General features: G+C 38.9%; 1 pseudogene; it reads right to left on the bottom strand.

The window, feature by feature from the left end:
* LOC126252730 (uncharacterized) overlaps nucleotides 1-27,913 on the bottom strand; it is a 195,485-nt pseudogene that overhangs the window by 157,388 nt on the left and 10,184 nt on the right.

Genomic DNA, 27,913 nt, shown 5'->3' on the forward strand with positions numbered 1-27,913 from the left:
GAGGTATTGGATCTAGTCAGTGAAACAGTGGCTTCCTAAAGTATTAGACATAAGGGAGTCGAGTTTGAGCCTCCGCAAGTAGTCAAAGTGTTAACTGAGTTCTTCCAAATTAGACAATATAGTTTGTAACATAAGTACGATTAACGTATGTTGAAAAATATTGTACGTTATTTTGATGAAGTAAGGATGCCAATAGTAGTAGGTCTAGGGGAGAACGAGCTCAGTGGTTCCATTTGGACACTTGGCGTTGCCTCTTAAGGTGCGTCCCTACTACTCGTGCTTGCCAGACATGTGCTCGTCACACTCGTCTGTTAGCAGACTTGTCGAACTTGTCCGACTTGCGCCCGTTGTAAGAGGTATGCGCTGCCTGCGATATGCAAGGTATAAGAGAATCGCTGACCAGAGAGCAGTGTTGACTGAGTAGGAACTGTGTAGCTGTAGCAGTAAGTTGTTGCTAGTCGCTAGCCTGCGGTTGTCGCTAGTCTGCTTTGGTCTGGTGTATCGTGTTGGATGGGCCGGTCGCGGTGCAGCGATGCCGGAGCCTGAGTATTATTGTATAAGGTAAAAAGCAGCCTCGCGCATATCTAGTAATGTATGTGAATTCCCATGTAAATCTTTAAAAAAATATCCTAATAATATTCTTTGTGATATAAAGAATTTAAAGAATTTTTGCTTTTTTATTCAGAATCATCTTACAGGGCCATGACGCAGCACTGCTGTCGTCCTAAAATTTACCAGGTTACTGAATTTATTTTTTTTATTATGAGGTTTAAGAATTTTTCTGTTTCGTGCTTACATTAAATGAGAAAAGAATTTTGTGGGTACATTAAATGTGAATGCATTTCTGTACGGAGATTATAAATGGGAACCAATTTTGTTCTGAGGTTACATTAAATTAGAATCACATCCATTATTCATATTTAAATTCATTTAATTATTTCGTGTGGGGAGGTTACACTTGGCGACAACCGGCCAGGATCGTATTTCTTTGTGAATCTCTGAGAAGTAGTCATATATCTTCTCTTATTTACTTAATGTAGTTTGCATCTGGCGCAACGCATTTACTAATTTGTCACTCTTGCTTTCACAGATCATCGGCAATTTATTGCTCTTTGTTGTAATTGTGTTTGTTCCATTTTTTTGCTTCGTCTTTATTTCATTTTGTGTTTAATTTTGATTAGTGAAAATGCCGCGAAAAACTGTTAACAGTACATCGCGATGTGCAATGAGTGAAATAGTCGACTCGAATAATTTGACCGATAATACTAGCGACACTCAGTGTAATAATGATGAGCCCCTAATTACAGATAATCAGTGCCTGCCGACCACTAGTAATGATTTTGATCCAAATGATGAACAGATAAATTCAATTGTGTCCACAGAAAATTTAACAATTGATGACGCGGCACGTTCCGATACAATGAACGCTGCCCAGTTTGACACACCCGGTTTGCAAAATTTGAATTGTGAACAGATAAATTTTTCTCACGAAGATGAACAGTGTAGTCAAAATACGTCAGATTTATTTGGTTCCGAGGTAGTGACCCACAGTGCACGTCCGATTGGCAAACCTTTTCAAGAATCACAGAATGACCAAATGGTTACACAAAACGTGACAATTGTAGGTACGCTATTAAACAGCACAGAGAATAGAGTAGGTAATATTGGCATGGATCAAGTTATGGCATTATTGCTACAACTTAATGAAAATTTCAAACAGTCGAAGAAAGGACAAGACGACAATTTCAAACAACAAATTAATGAATCAAACAACAACTTAATGAAAATAATGAAAATCACAAACAACTTAATGAAAATAATGAAAAACTCAAACAACAACTTAATGAAAACAATGAAAAACAAGACAACAATTTCAAACAACTTAATGAACAGATTACAGCCGTTGCCGCGCAATGTCATGATACTAAAGAACAATTACGTGAGGAAATTAAGGCTTGTGCTAGGAACAGTAGTGAAGAAATCAGATCTGTGGCAGAAGAATTAAATAATACACATGCAGCTACAACTAAATTACTTAGAGACGAAATTAGTGCAGTCGCTGGACAATGCTCTGAAAACGCGACACAGTTACGCGACGAGTTTAAATTAATGTCAGCAGAACTTTCACGCACAATGGATGCAAAAGTAGACGCGAAATTTAACCAACAGAACAGTCAACTTGACGAACGTTTTAATCACCACCTACAAAACAGTAAAACGCGTTACCGTAAATTTATACAGGAACAGAATAAAGTAAAGGGACAAGTCATGGAAACAATTACTGCACAGAGACAGGAAGATAAGCGTAAATTGTTTACGAAAGCAAAAACATACGTAGACAACAATATTGCTACAGTATCAGACGAAATTAATACTATCAAACAGTTGAACACCGAATTACATGATGAAATCTCTGATCTTAAAACAAAAACAGATACACACACAGTAGATATTCAGACAGTGACCGACAGACTTGAACAATTAGAACTAATTCAGGATCCCGATGCCATCAAAGCAGACGTTAAAAAGTTGAACAAAATCACACGTAAAATACAAGAACAAATTAATGCCTGCGATACTAAAAACGATGATCAGGTAAAAGCACTGACTGAAAAATATGATGAATTGGCCAGTCGTGTTGATGTTATCGAAAGTAATAATGACACCAAATCAGGCGATACTTCACCGATTTCGTTTAATCAAACACCCGAATTCCAAAATTTACAGCAGACGATCAGTGCGATAGGTTCGTCCAATAATACGAGGGCGGTTCAGAAAGTAACCTCCGATTGGTCACAGTGCGGGTTGTGGGGGGAGTAGCGACGCCATCTGTGCGTTCACGCACTCAACAGGTCAGTCGGCATCAAGCCGTGGTCGAATGAACGTCGTACCTGCGCTAGTTTAGTTTTTGTGGCAGTTTGAAATGTGTGCTGCAATAGAAAACCCCGCCAAATGTGAAGTGCGTGCTGTCATAAGGTTTTTTACAGCCAAAGGATATTCTGCAGCAGCTATTCATCATGAGCTTTGTGCCGTGTACGGACCAAGAGTTATGAGTGAAGGAGTTGTCCGTGAATGGGTACGTTTATTTAAAAGTGGACGAGAAAACGTTCATGATGAAGAGAGGAGTGGTAGACCATCATTGGTGACTGACGAACTCGTTCAGACATTTGATGCAAAAGTTCGTGAAAATCGACGTTTCTCAATGTCGGAATTGTCTACTGGTTTTCCACAGATTTCTAAGACTCTCTTGTACGAGATAGTGACAGCAAGATTGGGTTACCGTAAGTTCTGTGCACGATGGGTGCCCAAAATTCTTACCGACCACCACAAAACTCAAAGAATGGCCTCTGCATTAGACTTTCTGTCACGTTATGAGGACGAAGGAGAACCATTGTTAAACAGAATCGTGACCGGTGACGAAACCTGGATTAAGTACGTGAACCCTGAGACAAAAGAACAATCAAAGATGTGGGCACATTCAAATTCGCCTACCAAACCAAGAAAAGCCTCGCAAGATTTTTCTGCCAGAAAACTGATGGCAACGGTGTTTTGGGATGCCAAAGGGGTGTTTTTGGTTGAATTCATGGAACGTGGTACGACCATTAATCAAGACGTGTACTGTGAAACAATAAAAAAGTTACGACGGGCTATACAGAACAAACGCCGTGGTATGCTGACTTCCGGTATCGTTTTTTTTTGCACGATAACGCCCGTCCTCACTCTGCTCGCAGAAAAACGGCCCTTCTTGAGTCCTTCAAGTGGGACGTTATCAACCATCCACCTTACAGCCCAGACCTGGCGCCAAGTGATTATCACCTCTTCATGCATTTGAAGAAATGGCTCGGGTCACAGCAGTTTGATGACGACGAAGAGCTCAAAGATGCAGTCACAGGCTGGCTCCAGGCACAAGCGGGTGATTTTTATGCAGAAGGAATTTCAAAGCTTGTGAAGAGATACGATAAGTGCCTCAATCGCTATGGAGACTATGTAGAAAAATAGTGCAAAGATGTAGTTGTAAGATGTATATATTAAAATATTTTTATTTAACTTGGTGTATTTTTTTAAATCAACCGGAGGTTACTTTCTGAACGGCCCTCGTACATTACGTAGAAAATTGTCAACTTTACAGCAAGAAGTGACAGAGATGAAATATGTTTCAGCCTTTAACACATCACAGCATACGCCACTTTGCGAACATTTGTCAGACTCACACAGCCAGTATAATTTAGGTAATTTACAGAGAGTACGTGAGATAGATTCCGTACAGTCACAGACAAATAGATTCTCATTCAATCCTGAACCTGTTCACACATTCAGAGACGATAACGTTGATTATAAGCAATTTTTATCCGTAAAAAAATCTAAGGTATTTATAAATGACAGAACACAAATACATCGTTTGGACTGGATACGACAATTTGCTTTTGTATTTTCAACAGCATTGCCTGTAATGCAGAAACTAGAACTGACCTGGATACAAGAATTTACTTTTGAATTTTCACCGGCATTGCCTGTAACGCAGAAGCTAAAATTTATTTGCAGCGCGTAATTAACCTCAGGGGATTCATTACGCTTCAATGAATATGTGCCGTAGCGTGCACAGGACCCCGAGCCATAGTAGTGCTATTTCATCTTTAGTTTTCTGCACTGCTGCCTTCTCTTCTTCTATCCTTTATATCTATCAAAACAACTCTTCAACTATCGATCTATCTAGGATTTAGAAATGAGTAAAGAAAATCCGATATGACAAATTTGACCGAAAGTGATAATTTTCATTAGACACTCCAGAACTATCATCGTAATTTTAATAACAAACAAAATTTTAATCATCAGTATGTACAAAATTTACAGCAGTCGCAAACACATTTTGGTAACAATACAGGTTTTTCACCGCAACAGCATCAAAGCCAGCCGGTTAGCATACCTAACCAACAATGCAGTCTGCAAGGTCAACCAAGCTTTAATGTTTCGCCGCCTACACGTATAGCGTCAGCTCCAACAAATAGTAACGCACAGCAACAAGGAAATCAGTACGTACAGAAAACACACCATTTCAATTCCTATCGCAATGCACCGTATAGAAATGACTATCATGACAGACGTAAAAGTAATGAGCACAATTTTCAGTGTACGTTTAATAACAGTCGGTCTTACCAGCAGCAAAATCATCCGCAACAATATATTATCATGAATGAACCAGACAGTAGATATCATCCCGAACGTAATACGTCAGGACGAAATAACAGAACAGTACAAATAGTGGAATTGCCACAGCATCCTCCCGAAAATAATAGCACATCAGATAGAATTTGACTAGATACAGTACAGGCTGCATCTTCCAGCAACGCAAGCAATACTTTTGACACGCAGAATCTTGTTCACGAAAATGTTATTACTTTTGACGACATCCGAGACACTCTTTTGCAGGAAAGACCAGTTATTCAAAAAACCATTTCACACCCTGTAAAGATTGGATCATCCAAATTTTCAGCAGTAAACGATTCTGCATCACCTATGTCAGTTATAAATGAGGAAACCTTCAACGAATGTAACAAAGAGAATACCTATCCTACGTTACCATTAGGGAAAACTAAAGTAAAAGGAGCAGTATCTGGTAAAGGAGTAGATGTAAAATTACAGATACATTCATCATTTTGTATTGCAGGTCATACATGTCACTCAAATTTTTGGATTGTTCCCTTATTGACAACAGACGTTATTTTAGGTACGAATTTTCTGGTACAACACGACGCAATTATTGACTTTCAAAACTCCTATTTAATGTTAAAGGATGAAAATGTACAACTGGCTTTAGAATTTCAGCGCTCTTTATCTGCAGAAGAACAAACAATTAATCGTACAGAGGTCATTTCCGCATCACGTGACATAGTCATTCCACATTGTTCACAGATACGTACGTACACAACTATAATACTCCAGACGAAGCCGACTATGACGTTATGCAAATGATTTCTGATAAAGTTAAAACAGAGCAGTGCAAATACAGACGACGAACGCACGCAACTACGCAAAATTCTTTTACAGCAAGCTCCAGTTTTTGACAACGTTCCTGGTACTGTTGTTGTTGTTGTGGTCCTCAGTCCTGAGACTGGCTTGATGCAGCTCTCCATGCTACTCTATCCTGTGCAAGCTTCTTCATCTCCCAGTACCTACTGCAACCTACATCCTTCTGAATCTGCTTAGTGTATTCATCTCTTGGTCTCCCTTTACGATTTTTACCCTCCACGCTGCCCTCCAATGCTAAATTTGTGATCCCTTGATGCCTCAAAACATGTCCTACCAACCGATCCCTTCTTCTAGTCAAGTTGTGCCACAAACTTCTCTTCTCCCCAATCCTATTCAATACCTCCTCATTAGTTACGTGATCTACCCACCTTATCTTCAGCATTCTTCTGTAGCACCACATTTCGAAAGCTTCTATTGTCTTCTTGTCCAAACTGGTTATCGTCCATGTTTCACTTCCATACATGGCTACACTCCATACAAATACTTTCAGAAACGACTTCCTGACACTTAAATCTATACTCGATGTTAACAAATTTCTCTTCTTCAGAAATGATTTCCTTGCCATTGCCAGTCTACATTTAATATCCTTTCTACTTCGACCATCATCAGTTATTTTACTCCCTAAATAGCAAAACTCCTTTACTACTTTAAGTGTCTCATTTCCTAATCTAATCCCCTCAGCATCACCCGATTTAATTTGACTACATTCCATTATCCTCGTTTTGCTTTTGTTGATGTTCATCTTATATCCTCCTTTCAAGACACTGTCCATTCCGTTCAACTGCTCTTCCAAGTCCTTTGCTGTCTCTGACAGAATTACAATGTCATCGGCGAACCTCAAAGTTTTTACTTCTTCTCCATGAATTTTAATACCTACTCCGAATTTTTCTTTTGTTTCCTTTACTGCTCGCTCAATATACAGATTGAATAACATCGGGGAGAGGCTACAACCCTGTCTCACTCCCTTCCCAACCACTGCTTCCCTTTCATGCCCCTCGACTCTTATAACTGCCATCTGGTTTCTGTACAAATTGTAAATAGCCTTTCGCTCCCTGTATTTTACCCCTGCCACCTTCAGAATTTGAAAGAGAGTATTCCAGTTAACATTGTCAAAAGCTTTCTCTAAGTCTACAAATGCTAGAAACGTAGGTTTGCCTTTTCTTAATCTTTCTTCTAAGATAAGTCGTAAGGTTAGTATTGCCTCACGGGTTCCAACATTTCTACGGAATCCAAACTGATCTTCCCCGAGGTCCGCTTCTACCAGTTTTTCCATTCGTCTGTAAAGAATTCGCGTTAGTATTTTGCAGCTGTGACTTATTAAACTGATAGTTCGGTAATTTTCACATCTGTCAACACCTGCTTTCTTTGGTATTGGAATTATTATATTCTTCTTGAAGTCTGTGGGTATTTCGCCTGTCTCATACATCTTGCTCACCAGATGGTAGAGTTTTGTCATGACTGGTTCTCCCAAGGCCATCAGTAGTTCTAATGGAATGTTGTCTACTCCCGGGGCCTTGTTTCGACTCAGGTCTTTCAGTGCTCTGTCAAACTCTTCACGCAGTATCTTATCTCCCATTTCATCTTCATCTACATCCTCTTCCATTTCCATAATATTGTCCCCAAGTACATCGCCCTTGTATAAACCCTCTATATACTCCTTCCACCTTTCTGCCTTCCCTTTTTTGCTTAGAACTGGGTTGCCATCTGAGCTCTTGATATTCATACAAGTGGTTCTCTTCTCTCCAAAGGTCTCTTTAATTTTCCTGTAGGCAGTATCTATCTTACCCCTAGTGAGATAAGCCTCTACATCCTTACATTTGCCCTCTAGCCATCCCTGCTTAGCCATTTTGCACTTTCTGTCGATCTCATTTTTGAGACGTTTGTATTCCCTTTTGCCTGCTTCATTTACTGCATTTTTATATTTTCTCCTTTCATCAATTAAATTCAATATTTCTTCTGTTACCCAAGGATTTCTATTAGCCCACGTCTTTTTACCTACTTGATCCTCTGCTGCCTTCACTACTTCATCCCTCAGAGCTACCCATTCTTCTTCTACTATGTTTCTTTCCCCCATTCCTGTCAATTGTTCCCTTATGCTCTCCCTGAAACTCTCTACAACCTCTGGTTCTTTCAGTTTATCCAGGTCCCATCTCCTTAAATTCCCACCTTTTTGTAGTTTCTTCAGTTTCAATCTGCAGTTCATAACCAATAGATTGTGGTCAGAATCCACATCTGCCCCTGGAAATGTCTTACAATTTAAAACCTGGTTCCTAAATCTCTGTGTTACCATTATATAATCTATCTGAAGCCTGTCAGTATCTCCAGGCTTCTTCCATGTATACAACCTTCTTTTATGATTCTTGAACCAAGTGTTTGCTATGATTAAGTAGCGCTCTGTGCAAAATTCTACAAGGCGGCTTCCTCTTTCATTTCTTCCCCCCAATCCATATTCACCTACTATGTTTCCTTCTCTCCCTTTTCCTACTGACGAATTCCAGTCACCCATGACTATTAAATTTTCGTCTCCCTTCACTACCTGAATAATTTCTTTTATCTCGTCATACATTTCATCAATTTCTTCATCATCTGCAGAGCTAGTTGGCATATAAACTTGTACTACTGTAGTAGGCATGGGCTTTGTGTCTATCTTGGCCACAATAATGCGTTCACTATGCTGTTTGTAGTAGCTAACCCGCACTCCTATTTTTTTATTCATTATTAAACCTACTCCTGCATTACCCCTATTTGATTTTGTATTTATAACCCTGTAATCACCTGACCAAAAGTCTTGTTCCTCCTGCCACCGAACTTCACTAATTCCCACTATATCTAACTTTAACCTATCCATTTCCCTTTTTAAATTTTCTAACCTACCTGACCGATTAAGGGATCTGACATTCCACGCTCCGATCCGTAGAATGCCATTTTTCTTTCTCCTGATAACGACGTCCTCTTGAGTAGTCCCCGCCCGGAGATCCGAATGGGGGACTATTTTACCTCCGGAATATTTTACCCAAGAGGATGCCATCATCATTTAATCATACAGTAAAGCTGCATGTCCTCGGGAAAAATTACGGCTGTAGTTTCCCCTTGCTTTCAGCCGTTCGCAGTAGCAGCACAGCAAGGCCGTTTTGGTTAATGTTACAAGGCCAGATCAGTCAATCATCCAGACTGTTGCCCCTGCAACTACTGAAAAGGCTGCTGCCCCTCTTCAGGAACCACATGTTTGTCTGGCCTCTCAACAGATACCCCTCCGTTGTGGCTGCACCTACGGTACGGCCATCTGTATCGCTGAGGCACGCAAGCCTCCCCACCAACGGCAAGGTCCATGGTTCATGGGGGAAGTTCCTGGTACTATGTCCGGTTTTATGTATGAATTTCAACTTAAACAGCACGACACATTTAAAGCCAAACATTATCCCATTCCGTATATTCACAGCGAACAAGTTAAGAAAGAATTGCAAGCTATGCTTGACCAAGGAATTATTGAACCGGCAGTTAGTCCGTACATAAACCCGCTCCATATTGTTAAGAAAAAGGATGGTTCACTTCGCCTCGTACTTGATTCGCGTCACATCAACGACATTATCATTAATGAAACAGATCGCCCACAGACACTAGAAGAACTTCTACAGAAATTTCATGGTACTGGTAATTATTCCACATTAGATTTGAAATCGGGATTTTGGCAAATCCAGCTCCATCCGAACTGCAGAAAGTACACGGCTTTTCTCTGTTTTGGTGACTTTTATCAATTTTGTAAATTACCGTTCGGTTTAACTATTTCTTCAGCAGCATTTATTCGCGGTTTGAATACTATTCTTCGACAGAACTTAAAGACAGAATCACAACGTATTTAGACGACATTCTTATTGCAGAAGCTAGCTGGACTGAACACAATCTGATTCTTGAACAACTGTTACGAACTTTTCGTGCACAAGGACTCACAGTTAATCTTAGTAAATCGCACTTTGGCAAAACTTCTATAAAATTTCTTGGACATGTAATTTCAGCAGAAGGCATTGCGCCCGACCCGGAAAAACTTCAAGCTTTACGTGACATTACTGTTCCTTCGACGAAGAAACAACTACGCAGCTTTTTGGGTTTAATTAACTTTTTTCGTAAATTTATTCATTACTCTGCTTTAGACACCCCTAGATTATGTCAATTGACAGGTAAAAACACTATTTGGTCCTGGGATAGGCAAGCACATTCTGAATTTGTGATCCTGAAACAAGCTTTGTTGAATGCACCACTTTTATCACATCCAGATCTTATTAGAAATTTTTCCATTGCCACCGACAGTTCTAACACCGCTTTAGGCGTACACATTTTTCAGGAAATTGAAGAAGATGGTTGCATTGTAATTAAAAACATCGCCTTTGCGAGTCGCATTCTGTCACCTGCTGAACGCAATTATTCTGTTACAGAACTTGAAACATTATGTGTTGTATGGGCATTTACGAGATTTCGGCATTTTCTTTATGGAAGACACACGACCGTTTACACACATCATAGAGCTATACAGATTTTACTTTCCGCTAAATTTACACACGACAGATTAAGCAGATGGAAACTTTATTTACAGGAATTTAATTTTACAATTGTTCACATTACCGGTACACAAAATATTGTAGCAGACGCACTATCCCGTTCTCTCAGCAACAATCAGCAAGACATCGCAACCAACTTCTGCAAAGCAAATTTCAGCATCATTTACATTCAACAAGTTGCATTTGAAAATTTCATTTCGTCGTTATTACGAGACATAGCACAAGAGCAGAGTAAAGACAACGTATGGAAAGAAATTAAACACTTTGGCAAGATAGGAATAATGTTACCATTAGAAACCATTACACTGTATGGAATAATATTCTGTTTCGCCGCTCTCACCCTGACAGCAACAATTGGTTATTATGTATTCCTGACGAGCTTGTTAACAAATTAATTTGGTATACTCATTTAAGTTACGCACATTATGGAGCCAAAAAATGTTTACTTATACTGAGACAGAACTGTTATTTTGCCAACATGGAGAAACGTATTCGACGAGTTTTAGCGTCACGTAAAATCTGCCAGAAAGCTAAGTCAGATACGACTTCACATATTCCTCCATTACATCCCATTGTACCTCTTAAATTGAGACACATGGGTGCTGTACACATTTTTGGTCCGATTCACGGAACTATTAGAGGTTTTTGCTACATCTTTGTCGCTGTTGAACTCACTTCAAAATTTGTTACCTTCACTCCGTTACGCAAAGCTACTGCTAAAACTATTTCGAAAGCATTTGTAAAACATTTTTTATTTCATGTAGGGCATGTATTGAAAGTAATTTCCGACAATGGATCACAGGTAAACTATGTAGAATATACTGCCATAAAAACATATTGATTGGGACACACACATTCCAAGATGTAATTAATTCCATACCAAATGAATCTACTATGCTATCTCCGACTGTTATACTGAAAAATGTTGAACCACCTAACAAAATTAAAGAATTAGTAACCTTTCCTACATCTCGTCGACTACGATACCATGAAATAATTGACATTGCGCTGAACAACATCAAGCGTGCCGCAGAGCGCCGGAGAAGACAGCAAAAACAGGTTTGTACACGCCGTGACTTTCACATTCGACAGAAGATATTAGTACGCACACATTATTTATCTAACAGAAGAAAGAGTAGATGTAGTAAATTTGAGCTTCTATACGCAGGTCCATATCGAATTCGCAGCGTTCCTCACCCCAATGTAGTTCACGTCGAAACTCTGACAACCAGGAAAAGTAAGGGCAATCACCATGTCTCCAATATTAACCCCTTTATTGAATGAACATACTTTATGATTTATCACACTGTAATGCTATTTTCTGATTTTTATATGACCAATGATGCAATTATATTTATGTGACTACTTACTGATGATTATCATATTTTTTCTTGGCAAGTGCCCCGCAAGGTAAGGTTAGCAGGTCGCTTTTCTTGTCGTTACACATCAGACCGTGCACATTTTTCCAGATAAGCTTACATATTTTATGACCACTTATGCAATTATATTTATATGATCATTTACTGATGGTTATCGTATTTTTTCTTGGCAAGTGCCCGGCACGGTAAGGTTAGCAGGTCGCTTTTCTTGTCGTTACACATCAGACCGTGCACATTTTTCCAGATAAATTTACATATTTTATGACCACTTATGCAATTATATTTATATGATCATTTACTGATGGTTATCGTATTTTTTCTTGGCAAGTGCCCGGCACGGTAAGGTTAGCAGGTCGCTTTTCTTGTCGTTACACATCAGACCGTGCACATTTTTCCAGATAAGCTTACATATTTTATGACGAATTATGCGATTCTATCTAGTGACATATTAATTTTATCAAATTCTTTCTCCATTAAAGTCTTCAACTCTCGCCTCTATCAACTACACAACATACAAGCTGAACAAAGAAAGGCATTTCTTGTCGTTACACATCAGACCGTGCACATTTTTTCATTTTCCGTGTATGTATGATTGTTTTCCTGTTTTGTTTGTATGCACTATGAAATGTTTAAGATGTAACAAACACCAGCTGACTTTGACATTTTGCGATATGATATCTCAACATCGTGACTGTCTTACATTTTTTTGCTACTACTTTATGATATTATGTGTACATTTTTGCACCTGAACACTGTCTATGTTTTTGGCATAATGTTTTCTGTCATGTTATGCTGTATGCTCAATTATATCACTAGAAACCAGTTTTTATTTAACGGGTATATGATTTAAATGCAAGACATTAATCATTGGTCATCATTTTCAGAAAGCAATAACGTGTAAAAGAAATCAATTAAACAAACCGCAGTGGATTACTATGAAATGGGAATTTCACCTTCGGAATGAACGAAAGAAGATGCAATACCTCGTCACGATGAGTAAATGGATCAGAATTAACGAGCAACGAGCATTAACAAGAATATACTATACACATCGTATGATAGCGGTCTTAACTAATTTTTTCTTTGAGAATACAAGGCGATTGATGCAGGCTGTCAGACAGAACTACACATCTTAGTTTTAGTGATGAAAGATGCCAGAAATAAGAAACTCTATACTATGAATAATTATATGAAGTAAATGGTAATTTGAATAACGAATAATGAAGTGTCTTTTTGCAGATGATAATGAATGATGATGAATAGTGATGAAGAATATGGTACTATGAATAATGAAGTTTTTTTTGTAGGTGATGACAGTAATGAAGTTATGCTAATATGAATAATGAAGTTTTTCTTTGCAGGTGATGATAGTGATGAATTTTATATGGCCGCTTAATGCACCACTTTTAAGTTTTTCTTTGCAGATGAGAATAATGATGAAGTTTATATATTTACTGTTAGTTAAGAAATGCTATGTAGTTATTTAAGTATTTGTTGCAGTTCGTTTTGACAGTATGTCTTATGTAGCATGGTATAATGACTGAATGTTTTGGAAAGGATAGCTAGAGTACATACATGTTGAGTACACGTTTCATTGCCTGTTAATTCGAAGTTCACTACTATTCAGCATAATATGCGTTTCTTCTTTCAGCTTAATAATCCATTTAGTATTTTTTCCAGGAGAAGCTATTCATGAAATTAATGTGCTATAAGCAGTTGGTCATTAAACCTGCTCTACTACTTGAATTTTTTACCCATTTGTGTTTGTCATTCATGAATGTGATCACATATACTCTACTTGTTTCATAACATTGCTACAGCTGACTCATGACGAATGACGTTACCTATCCTCATTTGCAGCAATAAGTCAAAAGCAAATATTGTTATCCCCCAGCAATTAATTATCGATCCCAACGCAATGCATTGCTAGCACAAAAAATGTATTACCAGTCCCAAATAATGCTACCAGTTTAAGAGAATTCTGAGTAATACTGAATGATGTTTTCTAATCACAGACCTTGAGTAATAGTTACAGTGTGTTACATTTTAAATATGTCATATGTCACTTGAATGATGAGTTCTGAGTAATAGTGAATGATATTTTGTAATAATGCATACATGCTATGCCAATAATTTCTGTAAATAATATTTTTTGTTATACTCTATAAATGCTATGCTAATAATGATGACTTCTGATGGTTTGTAACTGGCCATTGAGTGCCAATAATTATTTTAAATATGTCGTATGTCACTTGAATGACGAAAAATGTTTTGTAATATTCAATACTTGCTATATGTTTAGTAACTGGCCAATGAATGCCACTGTTTCTTATATTTGTATTATGTCACTTACATGCCATATATATGAATACTAGTAGCATGATGCTACACTCAAGAGCTCCTGTTTTGAAGAATGACTTCTGATGGTTTGTAACTGGCCAATGAGTGCCAATGATTACTATAACTAGCTGAATTATGTAAATAGTATGCGATTAATTAACTCTTGTTTTGAATTATCACTTTTAAATAATGCATAAAAATGGTTTGTCACTGGCCAATGAGTGCCAATGTTCACTATAATCAGATGCCTTATGAACATTATTCTGTAATACCTCATACATAGTACAGAAATGTTAGTAACTAGGCGATGAGTGCCACCAATTACTCAAATCAGTTGATAGACTAGTGTAATTCTTAATGATGACTGGCATAAGACTTAATGCCCTTCACCTTCTGACCTAATTACCAGAAATTACTGCAATATCCGTTTGTCCTGTCTATCCTCATTATCATGGAGCACTATATTTGGTTTTTGCACTAATTCTACGTTGGTGTACCTTACAAGAACGTGGAGTTGACACGACTTGCTGTCCATCAACTTGAACGATGGAGATGTTATTATGGTCCCACTGTTTGGTGTGCCTAATTTACTACCAACATGATAACATTGAATATTAATACGACATTTCAGTGTTTTGGCTACACTGATTAATACTTCAGGGAAGTGAACTTCGATTGTCTCACTTGGTGTTATGCTTCTGTAGAAAGATATGGACTTTCAGTGCAGCTATGTGCAACCTACTGTGCTACAACCATGATGCAATCCTTCCCTTTCCTATCCTAGTTCTTGTAAAATGATATATATATATACACACACACACACACACACACACACACACACACACACACACACACACACACACACATATATATATATATATATATATATAGTGCGTGTGCACTTTATGTCATTTGTTAATATGATTTGTACTTATTGCGTATGCATTTTGTCATTGCTTGATATGTTCTGTACTACAGTGCATGTGCACTTTATGTCATTTGTTAATATGTTTTGTACTCATTGCGTATACATTTTGTCATTGCTTGATATGTTCTGTACTCAGTGCATGTGCACTATATTTCATTCCATGTTCTGCACTTATATATATATGTATATATTCTGTGACTGTAAACTTAGTTAATTAAGAAAAATTTGTTGCTCATGGCAAGTCCAATTGACTCACCATCGCTGCCAAATTTTTGCCCCCCCAGTGGAGGGTTATGTAAGAGGTATGCACTGCCTGCAATATGCATGTTATAAGAGAATCGCTGGCCAGAGAGCAGTGTTGAGTGAGTAGGAACTGTGTAGCTGTAGCAGTAAGTTGTTGCTAGTCGCTAGTCTGCGGTTGTCGCTAGTCTGCTTTGGTCTGGTGTATCGTGTTAGATGGGCCGGTCGCAGTGCAGCTATGCCGGAGCCTGAGTATTATTGTATAAGGTAAAAAGCAGCCTCGCGCATATCTAGTAATGTATGTGAATTCCCATGTAAATCTTTAAAAAAATATGTCCTAATAATATTCTTTGTGATATAAAGAATTTAAAGAATTTTTGCTTTTTTATTCAGAATCATCTTACAGGGCCATGACGCAGCACTGCTGTCGTCCTAAAATTTACCAGGTTACTGAATTTATTTTTTTTATTATGAGGGTTAAGAATTTTTCTGTTTCGTGCTTACATTAAATGAGAAAAGAATTTTGTCATCATCATCATCATCATCATCATTTAAGACTGATTATGCCTTTCAGCGTTCAGTCTGGAGCATAGCCCCCCTTATACAGTTCCTCCATGATCCCCTATTCAGTGCTAACATTGGTGCCTCTTCTGATGTTAAACCTATTACTTCAAAATCATTCCTAACCGAATCCAGGTACCTTCTCCTCGGTCTGCCCCGACTCCTCCTACCCTCTACTGCTGAATCCATGAGTCTCTTGGGTAACCTTGCTTCTCCCATGCGTGTAACATGACCCCACCATCTAAGCCTGTTCGCCCTGACTGCTGCATCTATAGAGTTCATTCCCAGTTTCTCTTTGATTTCCTCATTGTGGACACCCTCCTGCCATTGTTCCCTTCTACTAGTACCTGCAATCATCCTAGCTACTTTCATATCCGTAACCTCAACCTTGTTGATAAGGTAACCTGAATCCACCCAGCTTTCGCTCCCATACAACAAAGTTGGTCGAAAGATTGAACGGTGCACAGATAACTTAGTCTTGGTACTGACTTCCTTCTTGCAGAAGAGAGTAGATCGTAGCTGAGCGCTCACTGCGTTAGCTTTGCTACACCTCGCTTCCAGTTCTTTCACTATGTTGCCATCCTGGGAGAATATGCATCCTAAGTACTTGAAACCGTCCACCTGTTCTAACTTTGTTCCTCCTATTTGGCACTCAATCCGTTTATATTTCTTTCCCACTGACATTACTTTCGTTTTGGAGATGCTAATCTTCATACCATAGTCCTTACATTTCTGATCTAGCTCTGAAATATTACTTTGCAAACTTTCAATCGAATCTGCCATCACAACTAAGTCATCCGCATATGCAAGACTGCTTATTTTGTGTTCACATATCTTAATCTCACCCAGCCAATCTATTGTTTTCAACATATGATCCATAAATAATATGAACAACAGTGGAGACAGGTTGCAGCCTTGTCTTACCCCTGAAACTACTCTGAACCATGAACTCAATTTACCGTCAACTCTAACTGCTGCCTGACTATCCATGTAAAGACCTTTAATTGCTTGCAAACGTTTGCCTCCTATTCCATAATCTTGTAGAACAGACAATAACTTCCTCCTAGGAACCCGGTCATATGCCTTTTCTAGATCTATAAAGCATAGATACAATTCCCTGTTCCACTCATAACACTTCTCCATTATTTGCCGTAAGCTAAAGATCTGGTCCTGACAACCTCTAAGAGGCCTAAACCCACACTGATTTTCGTCCAATTGGTCCTCAACTAATACTCGCACTTTCCTTTCAACAATACCTGAGAATATTTTACCCACAACGCTGATTAAAGAGATACCTCTATAGTTGTTACAATCTTTTCTGTTTCCATGTTTAAAGATTGGTGTGATTACTGCTTTTGTCCAGTCTGATGGAACCTGTCCCGACTCCCAGGCCATTTCAATTATCCTGAGTAGCCATTTAAGACCTGACATTCCACTGTATTTGATGAGCTCCGACTTAATTTCATCCACCCCAGCCGCTTTATTGCACTGCAATCTATTGACCATTTTTTCCACTTCCTCAAATGTGATCCTATTTCCATCATCATTCCTATCCCATTCTACCTCGAAATCTGAAACATTACTGATCGCATTTTCACCTACATTGAGCAACTCTTCAAAATATTCCCTCCATCTGCCCAAGGCATCCACAGGATTCACCAGCAGTTTTCCTGACCTGTCCAAAATACTTGTCATTTCCTTCTTACCTCCCTTTCGAAGACTGCTAATTACACTCCAGAATGGTTTTCCAGCAGCTTGACCCATAGTCTCCAACCTGTTTCCAAAGTCTTCCCACGATTTTTTCTTGGATGCTGCAATTATCTGTTTGGCTTTGTTTCTTTCTTCAACATAACTTTCTCTGTCTACCTGGGTTCTGGTTTGTAGCCATTTTTGATACGCCTTCTTTTTCCTTTTACAGGCTGCCTTGACTGTATCATTCCACCAAGCTGTTTGCTTCATCCTACTTTTACACACTACTGTTCCAAGACATTCTTTAGCCACATATAGTACTGTGTCCCTGTACCTTGTCCATTCCTTTTCCAATGACTGTAATTGGCTACATTCAACTAACTGGTACCTTTCTGAGATCGCTGTTATGTACTTGTGCCTGATTTCCTTATCCTGAAGTTTCTCCACTCTTATCCTCCTACATATGGACCTGACCTCCTGCACTTTCGGCCTCAAAATCCCAATTTCACTGCAGATTAAATAATGATCAGTGTCATCAAAGAATCCCCTGAACACACGTGTGTCCCTCACAGCCTTCCTGAATTCCTGATCTGTTATTATATAGTCAATGACAGATCTGGCTCCCCTGCCTTCCCAAGTATACCGGTGAATATTCTTATGTTTAAAAAAGGAGTTTGTGATTACTAAGCCCATACTGGCACAGAAATCCAAGAGTTGTTTCCCGTTCCTGTTGGCCTCCATATCCTCTCCAAATTTACCCATATCCTTTTCATACCCTTCTATCTGAGATGTACCCTTTACCCTGTGGCTCCTGCAAGATGCAATTTCCACCCCCTACACTGCTACAGAAGTCAGACAGACGCGCCTAACGTTCTAAAGAGAAATGCCTGAAAAACTTTCAGCAATAAATATCTTCTGGAGTCGTCCGCTGTAAGGAAATGACACAAAAATTCACAAAGTTTTTACGTAACTAGTGGGTTACTTGGGTAGTGAAGTAGTGCTAGTTAGCGTAAGAAAAACATGAAACTAACGAAAGTTATTATTTATTTTGCGAAATTCTGAGCAATCACAATGGTACTTTTAGTTATGAATTGAACAAGTTATATCCTGGTTCTTTTCGGAATGTGAAGTTACCTTTCAAGGATAGGATTCGCTAATGAAATTTCTACACGAAGTTGCCTTGGCAGAATGGCTGAGAGGCGCGCCTACTCAAATAATCATCCTTTAGAATGTTGTTAGGTGCTGTTGAGGCTGTCACGTGTGAAATGCAGTGAAGTGTACTGTTGTGGAGGAAGTATGGGGCTCGCAATAGCTGTAGGGCACAATTCTGTAAGCTGCGATGACTGCTGTCTGCGCCGCTCGCTGCTGTCAAATAAGATAACTCTCGTTCTATCTCTATTGACCTTCGCCAATCAAACTCTCCCTACGCCTGGATGAAGTCAAGGACTCCTATTCGCCCCTAGTCTAACTATTGGCGTGGTACACTGGTCAGATAATCAGTCCACCGCGATGCCACTCAAAATTCGCTCGCAGGTGTTTAACTATAACTCTGTCCGTTCACACCGCACAATAAGTGTGTCAGCCAACACAGTGAACAATGCTTAATCGCAAGGACTCAATATAGAGTCGCCCTTTGATTCGCTCTCGACAGAGGTGCTCTCCCAGTGAAGTACTGAGGAGAGACTTGTTCCTCGTTCTTTCGAGTACACGTATGAGCGCGCACGCTCTCGTTATGTGTTCTCGCTCCAAGAGCGACAACAGAATCGCGCCTCTCCACGCCAGACGTGAAGAGGTATATCTTTCGGTCCCTTCCATTATTCCTTCAGCTCAAGGCGTCAGAAATATCATCTGCCAATCAGCATTGCTCTTCTAAAACGGGAGAATGACGTTTCGTTTAAGGCGACCAATCGGGGAAACTTGTAGCTTTGGCGTTTGGCGCTTGCTGTCTCCCTGTGAACATCTCTGAAACTGCATGCTATGTGTAAAGAATGCGTAGGGTGGCCGCTCCCACACAACGTAGCAGCATTTGCATTTAAGCTGAACACGGGGTTGTTCCCCCCTTTCCACTCGGGCCCACGCTGTCCGCTACATGGGCGGTCAGCGGCCGACATGGACTGGGTCATCCTCTGAAGAGACCGGCGTCCCGCTCGGCGGCCTCTCTCCCGAACTAAAAGCTCCTGTGACCGTCATGTCTGGAATGTATGTGTGCACGCCAGGCTCGAGTATTTCAACCAGTGCGCTCACTAGTCAATTGCATATCGTTTACATGAACTCATACAACATTGACTTTATCTTATCGAGTTTGGGTTCGAATGAAGCGTCTTGATGTGCGGAACATGATTGTGAGGTCGGAATATGTAAGCAATGAAGGTCAGGAGACCATGATGTCTTACATGCTCTGAAAATCGTTTCGGAAAATTCTTTTTAACAAAAGCATGCATACTTTTCTCCATGGACCATAGAACGTTCACTATGTACTATGTGTCAAACTCGTCTCTAGTTTTAGATAAAGCAGTTTGTAGTGCATTATATGCCTCCTCTATACGAGGATCTTCGGCCCTTTTTCTCTGATTTTTTTTCTAGGGTGAAGCAAATAGCTTCCTGCTTTGGTTGGTGTGTGTGGTAGTTTGTTGCCTTGCGTTGTTTGATGATCAATATCTTGACTACTAATTTCTTCACAAGTGCTTGCTGTACCTTCGTTTGTATCCATGCCCGCAACTCTCGGTTCTTCGAAATCCTCCTTAAATTCTTCCTAAAACAAAGTGATGACAATAGATTGATATAAACAGTAACAAAGGAACTAAAATAAAAAATAAGAGAATGGATGTAGGAAAAGGGAGATATACAATAATTATAAGAAATTGGGACCAATGTCAAGCTGATAAGCGGAACGCAGAATATTCGTTATAATGATTACCTACGTATTATTACGCAATATTATTGATTTTAATTATAATAAATGTTCATAATTATTATAATGTCCATTATTGTCAATGCTATTAATAATTATTTATATTATTGGGAGTTATTAGTTTCTATTTACTTTTTTGCAGATGCCACAGGCACAACAAGAATGGTTGCTTGTAGCAGAGCAATATTAGAGAAAATGGAACTTTCTTTATTGGCTTGGTGTAATGGATGACAAATATTGTGCAGTCCAAACACTAGTTAATTCTGAAAGCGATTTTTTCAATTAGAAGACGTTTTTCAGTATTGTTCTTTTTGCTCTAGTGGATGCTGAATATTGTTTTTTGTATGCTGATGTCGGTTGCCAAGGTCGAATTTCAGACGGTGTTTTTCGAAATATATCTTTTTTAAGATTGTGATTAATGCTACCACCGTTTTTCCGGACGATCGTACCCTCCCAGGTAGATAGATAAAAGTACCCTATGTCATTGTCGCAGACGACGCGTTTCCCCTCAACAATCATGTCATGAAGCCGTATAGTGGACAACAACCTCGGAGGTCAATGAAAAGAATTTTTAACTACAGACTTTCAAGAGCATGGCAGATTGTGGAAAATGCGTTCGGAATACTTTCTTCCTGTTGTGTACATAGTTCCGCGTAGTCAGCGTGTACACAACTTTTCCACTACAGCGCGCCCCGCTAAGCGCAGGCGCAGCGCTCGTCCGTCTCCGCACTACGAGATGGCGCTGCCATAGAGATGGACCAAATTCTGCTTCCGCCGATTCGCGTATTAATATCTAATGCAGCCAATGAGATTGCTGCAAACGCAGAACCTTTCCTCCTCGCGGATCACACTTGCGCCGTGATACAAAAACACGCGAGGTATTATAACGAGTGTACAGACCTCCGATTAGTCAGTCTGCATTCGTCTGCAACAGTCTGTACGAGTTCTACATTTGTCTGTACCAGTCTATAGTCAAATTTCAGTCTGCGCCTAATAAGATTACCATATTCCTGTACATAGTCATGAAGAGAAATGTATAGACACTTTTGCCAAGTATGAGAGATGTATGTGAGAATAAGGTAACCTACCAATACCAAAGGAACTTCAGATTGTCAATTGTAAATAGCATCCAGAACCAACTTAAGTAATTTTTATGCTTGTTATTATTTTAATAAATGTGTGTGAAGATTAATCAAGTTGTTTATAGTTGGTCACCGTCAATCTGCTACCCTAAGCCTGCAAGTGGCATTTCTATCGTCTGACCTAGCGGCAGAAGATAAACACGCCACGATAGGACCACGAGACATATTGCTGACACTCGCCTACTTCGTTAGAGCGACAAGTCCAATAATCTGATGGTGTGTGTACTGAAGGTCTTACAGTACGCACACCACACTTCCGTATACTGGATACTAAGAAAGCCTATATTATTACAGCCTGAGAAAGCCCAAAGTGTTATTATGACTTGTGTATACCTCCATAATTCCTTGCGAAAAAGTTCTGCTTCCAGACAAATTTATACCCCTGTAGGAGCAGTGGATCATGAGGAGAACGAGCATTTAAAGCCAGGAACTTAAAGAAATGAGATCGCTCCTGCTACAGCGTTTACACGATCAGGGAACATTCTACGACGTTCAACGTAGACTGCCCAAGAAATTAGAGATGAATTCGCCGCTTATTTCATTTCCGAAGAGGAAAAATTGCCATGGCAGGATAATAACCCATAACTTTCCAAGATGCTACTCCCGGCGGGTATAAAAATGAATGTGTGCAACAGAAAATACTGGATGCGAAAATGAAGATTTGGCCCTGTCTGTCTACCCCCTGAAGCAGATCTTAGGATCTCCTAGTGGTGATATTATTTCCTCCTTCTTGCTCTTTAACATATAAGTTACAACATAAAACGTAAATGAATGATTAAGGGAATTAGTAACTACTAAATGATAAATGTTGTATCTGTTTAAACATTTATTGTAGATTGAAACCCCTCTATGTATATATCAATGTCCAAAGGACATAAAAAGATACAAATGAATTTCCTAACTAATATGATTGATCAGTTGCCCAAATCTACCCCTTTTTATGGCTACGCGATCTAATATAAGTAATGTGAGATGACTGACATCATCTATGTACCGAACACTAGAAGACAGTACTTTCAAGGATGATCTACAGTGGTGGGCAACCTCCGTTGAAATAAAACTTATGTGATCACAGCTGTTTAGCTTTATATCCCTAATATGCCAAAGTAATTAGCAGTATCACCGTATGTACTGCATCTGGTGCGTCGGAATGATGATTCTCGTACACGTCTGCGACGATGGAAGAACTCCAGCCACAAAATAAAAACTCTTTCAAACACTAGGATGGCAGAAGGCAGTCCTCTGACTAGTATAATCTAACACTGTCTTCTCCTCTCTGTGTTCCACAGACAAGAAACGTGAACTTCCAGCCACAAAAACGGAATTCAGATAACGTCTCTACGTGAGTACAGACAGGAGAAACGCTCACAATCACTGAACGCTGCGTACTCAATAACTACACCCTACTCTACCAGAATCGTGTAAGTTCGCAACAGTACAGTGCCTAACCGTTCTAACTATAAAATCTCCTGAGAGCAAAGACAGCAAGTCCGTCTGTACCAACAAAAGCTGATACTGAGCGACCGTCAAACACGGGCGCTCAGAACGGAAGACTCACATTCTCTCCACCACTGGGTTCCCAGCAAAGGTCGGCTCCCCTCCCTCGCAACTGCAGAAGGCCAATGATACTCTCTAATCCACGGAATATTTTCCCCCTCTACAAATTCTTCCTACCGCCGACCAACCATATTTTACTCTTTTGTCGTAAAGTGTGGAAAGTTTGCGAGGAAATACCTATCCCTGTGATTTGGGAATTCATACAATGGTACGCTTCTCAGAGTAAAAAATGCTCGGAAATAACACAGCCTGCGTGATTTCTGAGGTAACGCTTGCAGCTGCGTCCAAGATTTTCAGTTTCCGAAGTATCATCCGGCCTCGCTACAATACAGGTCGGCCGCCGCTGTATTGTGCTTCCGCGCTCAGGTGCCCCTTCCGTCCGTCTTGGGCTACTTCCTGTGTGAAGCAGGACCAACACACCTGTGCAGGCTTTTCCAACCAGGGCCTGAGTTACGCCTGCCATTTCATTTCCACTGGCGTCCCAACCTCTGCTAGTATAGGCAATCATTCATTACGCCATTTTGATAATAAATACACTCCATCACCTTTCATGCAATAAGCGTTAACAGCTATTTACAAGATGTATGTGACAATGTCAGTCTTCTTTAAATATTCATATATACGATGCAAAACCTATCAAATGATACCTAATTCCGGTTGTAAATCACGGCAAAGTATGTAGATGAGTGCTTTTAAGGTACGAAATTATAGCCACCTTACAACTAATTACAGAATTTTTTCAACTACTAGCTACGTACGTACTAGTAACTCCCGGACTGCACACATTTCAACTACCTATATATGTAAAGTTTTACCTCTATTAATTCCTATTTTATTATTTTTTCCTCAAATAACCTAATATGCAATAAAATATGTATAAATGTACTGAAACGTCCCCTTACAAGAATTATACATGACTGTGCTTAAACTGACACACAATATTTTTAGCGCAACGCAATCTGACTTTCAAAAACCCCTACAAAAGAATGGCCCTGACTAACATTAACCTATACCTTTCACAAATCACTTACCTCACCAAAAATCTTCGTTACTCGAACTACTGCAATACAGCGAGCGCCACTACTGCCAGCTAAATAAAAGATTCAAACTACTGAAGGCACTAACTACTGATAGGCACAGTTAGCAAATGAAAGATTTTGATAGAGAACAAACAATGTATTTACCTTAATAGTCATAATATATATAGCACTTCATGATATCCAGTATTACAAATTTCAAAACTCCGCCATCTCTCTCCCCACATCCACCACTGCTGGCGGCTCACCTCCAACTGCGCAACGCTACGCGCTGTTCACATCCAGCTGCCAAACACTACAATGGCAGACAAGAATGCAAAATAGCCACAGACTGCACACAGCACAGCCAGTGATTTTCATACAGAGCGCTACGTAACGTTGCCAATAAGAAAACATAAACAGCCTACTTACATAGCCCCCATGCTCCCCACAAAAAAGTTTACAAATTGTTTTGGACAGCGGCCAATAATGATTTGATAAAATTTTTCATAATTACAATAACAAAGAAATCAAATGCACACACTTATTGATACAATGTTTGTCAAAAGCTAAAATTTTCTCACAGTCCATAAAGACAGTCCTGATCATTCATCACAGTAAAATTGCAGTGTTTTTCTCAAAGTCTCAGCAGTAAAAGAAAATGCACACGGAAGTAGTGGATTTCCATGCAGTCTTGAAGAAGTAGTGTTGTCCTTCCAACGGAAAGACAGTGCTGACTCTTACATGCAGACAGGTAATGGGCCACAACAGAGCAAACCCACAGCAGAGTCATTCGAAGTTTTGAAGAATACTGGTAGGTAGGTCATCACAGAGTAGACCCACTGTAGTCCTGGTAGAGATTACGTTATTGGTGGGCCATCAAACGTGCAGACCCACTGTAGTCCTTGTAGAGACGGCCAGCAGCCATCTGTTGTGACTGTGCAGGTGCACAATCACCATTGAAGTGTCTTGCGGAGAGTATAGCAAGTCCATAAACCACCACTTGTGCACTCACAGAGTTTTTTTCTAATTGTCCTTAGAACCAGCAATGCTGTTATCCAGTCCCTTCCTGAATTATTAACACACGTGCAAACACTATCAGTCCCTACTTCTCACATATTGTCCATATACTATGACCAACAGAAACGTGTGCAGTGAAACATAACTTACAAGTTACTTAATTTGATGAACTGGTATCAATTACAATTTTATAACATAAGAATACAATAACAAAGGTACAAAATACATCATTAAAGAACATAACAATACAGATAACATTTGTAGTACAAGCTTTACAAAAGAATCGAAATAACATATACATCAGTGTTACAGGAATTACGACATGAGTACATACATAAAAGATCAGAATAACTTTCGAAACATCAACTTCACACATGAGCATTAAAACAGAACAGAATAAATAATGTCTAAACATCTTTACAAAGAAAATAACATATTATCAGAAAAATTCTACAACATAAATCTTATTAGCTAAACACATAGACAGGAAAAATACAAATACACAAGAGTACACAAACACATAGCAGAATAACACAGGAGGAAAGGATAGGGTTTGTTTTCAGTGTAACATTTGGTACTGCAGTCCAACCCAAAACTTCATTCCATAGATCTTTCGTCTTATTTCAACAGTTGTTTTCACCAAAACATCCTAACCAAGCATGCTTTCTGTATTTATATGTTCACATATTTCTTACCTCATTATTTATTTTCCATTATCTTACATCATTTATCTCCAAGAAAATCCTACCTAAACTTGTTGTCTCGAAAACCTACTTTTTTTTTGTTCATAACCTCTTTCAAAATATTTTTTTTGGCCAAACTATATTCTTATAGCTTCTCAATGCATTTCTTCCAATTCATCACAACTCGTTCTCTTATACAGCATACCCCATTTTAAGTTAACTTAAATCTACTGAGCTCAGATGCTAAACTAAGGGACGAGGCAATGCAGCAGCATAAAACAATTAATACAAACAGCAATGAAAAAAATGGAAATTGTCAAAGCAAGCTGCCGTAAATCTAAATTACCAAGCAATGCAACATTACAACTAATATGAGCCAATGTGCAGCAACAAGAAAAATAAATTCGTAGTAAAACTGGCTTAACAGAGTAATACAAAGTGAAATTTAGTAGCACTATGCCTGGCAAACAGCAGCAGCAAATGCATTAACTTATATCTAAACATGACATAGCTCAAGCAGAAAAAATATTACACTAAAAATGGCCATGTCTAATACCTATGTCGCATCTTAACACTAGAGTGATGCATCACAAAAACTTACTCTGCAAGAAAGTTACCAAGTCATTAAAAAAATTATTTATGCAATTCCTGGGAAGGGAAATGTCTATTTGTGCTCTCTTTTCTAAGAAAGTATATGAGGAACATATTCTTTACTGGGTCTGTACACAGAAAATAATGATATTAGTACATCTATTAAATTTTATAATAACCAATGCTGCAGTGCAGCTAGAAACTAGATATTAAAGAAAATGAGCAAATATGTACAAAGGAAGGCATGAAACATCATTCACTAGCCATATGGCATTTCATAAGGTAGTAAAAAAAATCTCTCAACTAGAAAGACAGTAGTCATAATCAGGTGTATAGACATAAAATATTTCTCGTCATTTCATTAGACATTTCAGTAAATACAATAAATTAAGAGCGCCACAGTGTTATCATATGTTTTCAATTTTGAGCGTGTCGTATTTGCGATGCTTTCGACAAAGAAATCTCAATAGCGAGGATAATGGCCTCTTTTTTTTTTGCACCTAATGCCTTTCTTTTGTCAGACGACTACCTCTCAGCTGGGCGCCCAAAATGCATTACATCAAGGTCACTTACCTTTCTTACTGAAATATTTACGACAGCAGTTTCCGCTACAGTGGCAGTCTCATATAAAAAAATTCACAGGTTGAGAATTTGCGTTACAAATGTGTAGAAACAAAATCCTATAAATATAACTGTCCAAAAAATTTTCGTCAGCATTGTAATACACTCACGCATTTACATACATTTCATAACTCTTAAAGTACGATTCTTGGTTTCCAACAACCTTTTCCACCAATCAGAGTGCCTAACCACTACTCATTATTCCTTACCTTATTATACATATACATATCGTCGACACTTGTTCAATATTTCATCATAACAGATATGTAGCATAATCAAATAAGTCATATAGCATCAGCATATTGATCATAAACATACTGCAACAGCATAATACACATAGTCATCGTAATAATAACATCATAACACCTTAGTCAACTCTCAAAATCGTCGTAGCTTCCTCCAATAATTTCAAAACCTAAAAAAAATTCTCTGCTCATGTCAAAAGTGTCATCTACCTCAAATGTACTTTAAAATCATGCTCCCTTACCAAATACATAATTCAATGCTCTCATAGTATCACAATGGTTCCGAAAAAATATGAACAGTTCACAAAGTACAGACAAAATACAATTTCATAAATGTGAAGTTACCCAACTGTGTAAGTGCGTAAACATGTGTCACTGATGTAGTAAAAAAATGTTTGCTTCTCTGTTAA

The sequence above is a fragment of the Schistocerca nitens genome, chromosome 4 (genome assembly GCF_023898315.1).
Source record: "Schistocerca nitens isolate TAMUIC-IGC-003100 chromosome 4, iqSchNite1.1, whole genome shotgun sequence".
Classification (NCBI taxonomy): domain Eukaryota; kingdom Metazoa; phylum Arthropoda; class Insecta; order Orthoptera; family Acrididae; genus Schistocerca; species Schistocerca nitens.